Source organism: Oratosquilla oratoria, chromosome 35 (genome assembly GCF_046742065.1).
Source record: "Oratosquilla oratoria isolate Oo_2021 chromosome 35, ASM4674206v1, whole genome shotgun sequence".
NCBI classification, from domain to species: domain Eukaryota; kingdom Metazoa; phylum Arthropoda; class Malacostraca; order Stomatopoda; family Squillidae; genus Oratosquilla; species Oratosquilla oratoria.
In genome coordinates, this window is record NC_134811.1 from 40,520,910 (window position 1) to 40,528,409 (window position 7,500).

Consider the following 7,500-nt stretch of genomic DNA (forward strand, 5'->3'; position numbering starts at 1 on the left):
CTCCAAAACGCACAAAATAATTCAAGCAGATATATGGTTAATGGGGTTTAACAGAGTCAATCTCCAGAATACAACAATTGAAATCAGTGCAGACAATAACATTGAAGAAAAAAGTACACCAGGAATAACTATTATTGCAGAATAATCATTTGAGGGAGATCTTGACAATGGTCTCCTAATTTTCAAAGGAGGTGAGTGTTCAGGCAATGTGAAGTTGAAGGTTGAACTATATGAATCTTCAGTTAAATGTATGGTATTAAGGTGGTATTAAGGGTATTAGCAATAGTGAACATAGGACCTCCATGTAATTCACAGGTATCAACAACTGAGATAAGACCTTCAACCACTTCCAATTTAGGACTTAGTTCCTTACAGTTAATTGAAATTTTGGTCTTATTAGGGAAATAGATAATGGGATCCTTGTATGTTACTATGAGAAATCTGGTCTACCAAAATTCTCTTATAATGACAATTATTCATCACAGACACATTTCTAACCAGAGAAGCTTCACGTGAATTTTTTAAAGCTTCCCGAAACACAAAAAGAGAAGTATGGCAAAGATAAAGATTCTTATTATCTCTTACAAATATTCAATTTATCATTAGAGATCATGCTCTCTTTTAGATTGTCTACAGAAAGGATGTAGTTGATTGGATCTGCAACTGGAATATCCTCTACATAATATGAATTGTTTGCTTTCACAGGGAAGGGTATTAATCTGAATAAGTCAAATCTTAGATTGGAAGAAAAATGAATTTCTATTATCACTGAAGTAACATTTAAGTGTGAATTCAATAAAGGGTAATATAATGCCACATTAGCTTCCTCAAAGAAAGGTTCAAAGCTCCAATCCTTCTTTGCTGACTTAATTATATTTATAAGTTGAGGTATTGGGAGAAGAGAAGATGTTACCTGACCTAAATTTGCTAGAACTAAATCTTGTACAAAAGATTCCAACTGAACTTGCATCTCAGATAATTTCAAATGCATAGTATTGAGTAATAAGAAAAGTTGCATTGTATTCTCCTGTTCACTTTGTTTTAAACTGAGATTCTCCAATTATCTGAAATTTCAGAGATAATTTCCTCAATGTTTTTTATGCTTGTTTATAAATCATCAATTTTTGCAACCTTCTCATTAAATTTATCCATAGAAATTTTTAAATCAGTAAGGAAGGCAATATTGGATATTCCCAATCCAATACAGCAAGAGCTCCTAAAGCAACTACTAACATACTTCTCTTTTGTCTACCATTTCTTTTGAAATTTGAATCTATGACATCAAGCTTATGTTCTATGTCCTCTATCTTATTTTCAATTTTTTTTTTAACATTCTTACTGGAAATGCTCTCTTTTAACAATTTCACCTCACTCTCAAGGAGTCAACATTATCTTTAATTATTGTTACATTCTTGTAATCCAGAACTACCCTTATAAGCTTGTCTACCAATATTAGGTTACCTTGATATTGTACCAATGCTCCAGGACGAATTGGATTCCAGTCCAGGGCACTCACCAAGCATAGAAAAATTAATATTGCAGCCGTCATCTGTAAAATGCATCAATATTAATATTCAAATCACAAAGAATATTATTGAACTCTTCTGGTTCATTAAAATTGATACATAGGGTATCACAACAATCATCTTCATAGATCTGCAACCTAATTTTCTTCATATCATCTAAATGGCCGATTAATTCTTCCTTGTTTTCTAAATCGACTACTCTAAATTTATTTCCACCAGCAGAATCAATTACCCTATATGGACCTGAGTACCTTGGTGAAAGTTTATTATAGGGTGAATGTAGTTTGACCATGACTAAATCTCCTATTTTCAATTCTAGTTTATGTGTTATTTTGTGTTGTTGGTTTTTCATCTCTTGTGAATACTCCTGCATATGTTTCCTAACTCTTTGGTGAATACTTTGAAAAGTATTTATACTATTTGAGATATAATCATCTATATAATACTCAAGTTTCCGATCTGCAGTCAAAATTTCATATGGAAGAGTTTTGTCTTCCCCAAAAATTATAAAATGAGGTGTATCCCTTATTGCTATATTAATTTGGTTGTTCAGAGTACACTTAACACAAGGAATCCAAGTATCCCAGGTTATACTATGAGGACTTATCATACTTCTAAGACGTGTAATTATTTTCTTATTTAACCTTTTTACAACTCCATTACTTTGTGGATGATTCACTAAAATATTGACTTTCTTGATCTTAAATAAACTAAATAATTTTTCCAAGATTTTGCTATTAAATTCAGTTCCATTATCCGAAACTAAGACCTTAGGTGTAGTGAAATTACAGATTATCTGATCATAGATTACTGAAGCAATGGTTTCAGCTTTCTTATTTAGAATGGGTTGTAAAATACAAAATCTTGAAAAATAATCAATGGCAACAAATACATATTTACATCCACTCTCAGACACAGGTAACTCCAATGTATCAATGTGAACTCTTTCCCAAGGTTTCTGTGGAATGGGATAGGTAAGTATAGGAGCAGGTTTTGGTGTATTTCCTTTCACCTTAACACATTTAAAAAAATCAATATAATTATATATATCTTTCTTCATACCTGGCCAAAAATATTTAAGTTGTGCTTGTCTATAAGTTTTATCCTTTTCTGGATGTGAGCTACAATCACTACCATGAAGTAACTTCAATATCTCTTTTACAAGAGTTTGTGGTATTACTAACTGATTTACTGTACCTCTAGAAATATCTTTTTCACTTATAATTGTTTTTCTATACAAAAGGCCATTAGTTAAACGAAGTTCCTCTATCTTATACCCCTTTGGTAGTTTTGGAGGATTTCCTCTTGGGTTCATCAATTACTTGACTAATGAATCGCATGTCTTATCATCCCTCTGTTCTCTTATTAGCATTTCTTCATCTAAAGTTACTAACTCTTCTATACTACAAACAAAATTAATCAGCCCTGTCATTGGTTGGCTAATATTTCTAGAAAGTGCATCTGCCGCAACATTCTTTCTACCCGGAATATATTGAAATTGAACTTCATAACACTGAAGTATCGCAAACCCTCTAGCAAGCCTGCCCCTAAGATTCTTATGCTTAAGTAAGTTCTGAATAGCTGTATGATCAGTCCGAACTCTGATTGGATATCCTAAGATCATATCCCTAAGTCTTTCTTAAGAATAAATTACTGCTAAAGTTTCTCTTTCTGTTATAGAGTAGTTTCTCACTGCACTATTACAAAGTCTTAAAGTGTAAGCTGTTGGTTTCAAAGTTCCATTTCTCTCTTGCATCAATATGCCTCCTAATCCTATGTCAAATGCATCAGTGCAAATAGTTAGGAAATATTAAAATAGGTGAACTCGTGAGTTTATCTTTCAACTTGTCAAAAGCTTGCTGTTGGGCAGGTCCCCCTATGAACTTTGAGTCCTTCCTCAACAAAGAAATTAATGGGTTAGCAATGTCAGCATATCGTTGAATGAGTTTTCTATAATTTCCTGTGAATTCCAAAAAGCTCCTAACCTTGGCTACATTGGTTGGAACTGGAAAATTCTTCACTACCGCAACTTTTGAATTCACTGTACTAAGTCCATGTCTATCTATCTTATGTCCCAAATAAATTACACTGTCTTGCAAGAACTTACATTTTTCAAGTTTCACTTTCAATCCTGCTTCAACTAATCTTGAGAATATCAAATCCAATTTCTTAAAGTGCTCAACTGCTGTCTGAGGAACTATTAAAATATAATCTAGAAATACACTGGCAGTGTTTCCTAACAATCCATCTAGAATTGTATTCATTAATCTCATGGAAGTTAAAGGACTATTACATAACCCAAATGGCATTCGCTTAAACTCATAATGTCCCGTTGGAGTAGAAAATGCTGTGAACTCTCTTGAGTCTTCAAGCAACTCTATTTATCAAAAAGCAGGTTTGATATCTATTGTGCTAAAATATCTATTCTCAGTTCCCAAACTTCTTAAAATGTCACCGATTACAGGTAATGGTAACTTGTCACGAATGGTGTGCTTATTCAATTCCCTATAATCAATAACTGGGTGCATAGTAACATCTGATTTTGGTAATAAATTAAATGAAAGTTCCACTCACTTTTACTATGTTCAATAATATCCTGCGATAACATTTCAGTGCCCAGTTTATCTACTACCGCTAATTTAGAGTGAGGAACTCTGTAGGCGGGTATGTAAATGGGTTGTGTTCCTCTTTTTATTTTAACCTGAAGTTTTAAAACAGTTGTTTTGCCTAAGGCTTCCCCCGTCAAAGCAATTGCTTTATTGTGCTTCACAAGCAAAGCAACCAAACTTTCATCAAACTCAGGGCAATTTGTAGGCTCTAATAGATCTTTGTATTTTTTTCTTAAATCTATTCCTTCTTGAACTGAACAGATTGATGGAATTTGTAATTCTACCTCCTCACTACTCTCATTTAAAATCTTAATGGGTTTAGTACACACCTGAAAACATCCTATTTGTGTACCTTTCCTTAAAACTATATATTCATTCATAGTATTAATTATCAATATTTCTTTTATGTTCTTATTTGACTTATAAATCCCTGAGTCCAACTTCAAACCTTTTAATCTAATTTATTCTGGGATTGTAATTATTTCAGAGTCTACAATAACTCCCTTCAACTGTACATTCAACCCTGTTAATTGCTCTGGGGTGTAATAACGTCGACTTTATTACGCCACCATCCACAATTTGCAAGGCTTTAGTTGTAGTTGATAAATTTGTAATTTCTGGAATTTCCTGAACATCTGAGTTGGGTTCACTACAAGTTGCTTTACTTTCTGTTGGTCTGGACTGCTCGGCCTCATTATCTAAAGTAAAATTGTTATATTTCTTATATAAGTCTAGGGATTCACTGATTCCTGTCACTGGTCTTAAGTCTGGTTGATTTAAAAATGGGATTAACTGTGATTTCACTAAGATCCCTAAGTCAGCAGGACATATGACCATGTTCTCTTTTCTCATAGTTGCAAGTCCTCTCAATAAGTCTCCTGGAAAAACAGATTCTTCTACAACTATCACTGGAATGTGCAAATGTTCATTTGTATATAAGATAACTTCTAGTTCAACCTTACCTAATGTTTTTAACTGATTTCCAGTTACTCCCTACAATGAGTAACGGATTGGTTCCAATATTTTCACTCCTGGTTTCAACTGGTTTAAAACTTTACTGGTAATTACATTAACTACAGATCCTGTATCAATTAACATTTGAATAGGCTTGTTGAACACTCTACCAGCAATGAGAGGTCCTATAGAAGTTCTTCCAATAGTAATTATCAGTTTGTCTTTGTTGGAGGTTTCTTTCAACCTTCTATTATTCCTATCTTTAAAACAATAGAATTTATCGGTATATATGTGGGAAGTTCTAAAATATTGATTTATTCTGTGTCTGGGGGGTTTTCCTCTTGTTTCCAGGTGCATACGAAAATTTCTATATTCATGTGTTTTATAGCCTATTCTTTGGTGATACATACAGAATGGTGGGTTTCTACACTGATATTCATCATGACCCTCATATTTGCAATTTCTACAAATAATTCCATAAAAACGGTCTTGTGCTTTGTGTCCCCAGGTATTACAATTAAAACATAGAATAGTATCCCTGGATAGACTTCTAACATTCCTTCTATGTCTTACTTCTGTTTTCTTAAACTCTCTAGAGTTCCTATGTTGTCCCACTGTCATTACATATGGATTTATTATTCTGGTCTCACCGTGCCCATGAAGAAGATAATCTACTTTTCCTAAATTTAAGTTTGACCTTAAATCCTTATACAACTTTTCTGCCGTTAAATCATCTGAATTTTTGGTTAACAGTCCAAATGTGATCAATTTTATTACCTGAGAAACTTCCATTTTGTCACTAGAACTTTCTATCCAATCTAAATCTTTCAAGATAGAATTCATGTCTTTTGGCCATCTATCCAATCTAGCTAAGTATCCTGTGTCTGATTCACTTATTCTAACTTCTTTGATAATTTTTACCAAAGACCTGATAGGTTCCTGATCACATTTGGACATAAAATGTTTAATAAATGCTTTCTTCTAAGCTTCATATTGGTTTATATCTTCCATTTGGTGGAATTTTATTATAAATCTAGCTCTACCCTTCTCAGGATCTTTAAATTTTCTATTTTCCTTTTTTCATCTGTTATATTTTTGCTCACAATTAAGGTATCTATTTGGGCAAGGAACTTATTAACTCCTAAAGTGTTTACTTTCCCAGTGAATTTCGGAATATTAGTATTAGAGGTATGAACCTCATGCCTTAAGATGAAATTGTTATTCATACCTTCAGTAGTTGATTTCACTTGACTGTCTCTACGTAGTCTTCCTTGCACACGTCGTCAATCTCGATGTCTCTCGTCAGTGTTGACGTTCATCAGCCCCGTCGCTCATCAGCCTCATCGTCTCTCGTCTTGAAGATGCCTTGAAGGTTGTAGTTGCTCCATGATTGTGGCGTGCACTATCTCCAGTCTCCTCGGTTCTTCCTGCGTGGTTGTGGTGTGTACTATCTCTAGTCTCTTCGGTTGTAGTGTGCACTATCTCCAGTCTCTTTGGTGCGGTGTGCACTATCTTCAGTCTCTTCTGTTCGTCCCTCGCTGCCCACCACTGTTACTGCCAGTTGCAGTAATTCTCAAGGGTTGTTCTTATTCTTCTGTATAATAAAATAGTTCTTCAGGCCCCATGCCTAATCTTCTCTCAAAGCTTCAGAGGTTAATTAAATGAGGGTGATTTTTATATCTTGATTCTACTACTTGGTCTTGTGAGCTACACTCAGCGAGTCCCCTTGGAATCCCTCTACAAATCGTCAAGCCACCTTCATTCTGACGTCACTATTTCATTTATCCAATATCCTTTTACTTCTCAAACAAGTGTCACTCCTTAAGGGCGTGACTTTACCTCCCTGCGCCATTAATTTTTCTCCTCCTACACCTTTTTCTCCAATCAGAGAGGCTGTTATACTGTTTCAAACGATATTATTACGTAAGCATTATGTGGTAACGGAAATGGCTTGTACGCTTACAATTTTTTCTACATCAGCATTATTTCCAAAACACCAGACGGCACTCTCCGTCACTTTCCAACTCAGCACCCGTAGTCGGCGCAGTCGGCCACTGTATCATAACAACCTAATAAAATGACTATAAATGTTTTTTTCCCTTCCTCCTACCCCTCGATCTACTTCGATCTACCTTAAATGTCTATCTCTATCTACCGGCCTCTTACACACACACACACACACACACACACACACACACACACACACACACACACACACACATATATATATATATATATATATATATATATATATATATATATATATATTCGTGAAGCGTGGCAGGAGATTCTCTTTTAAGCATATTCTGTTGAAAACGACAGCAAATTCATTAGAACTAAATTTCTTTCTTAAGCTTTCTAGCTTTCGGAAAGTAGATTTCTGGGGAAATGAGAGGGGAAGAAGCAAATTT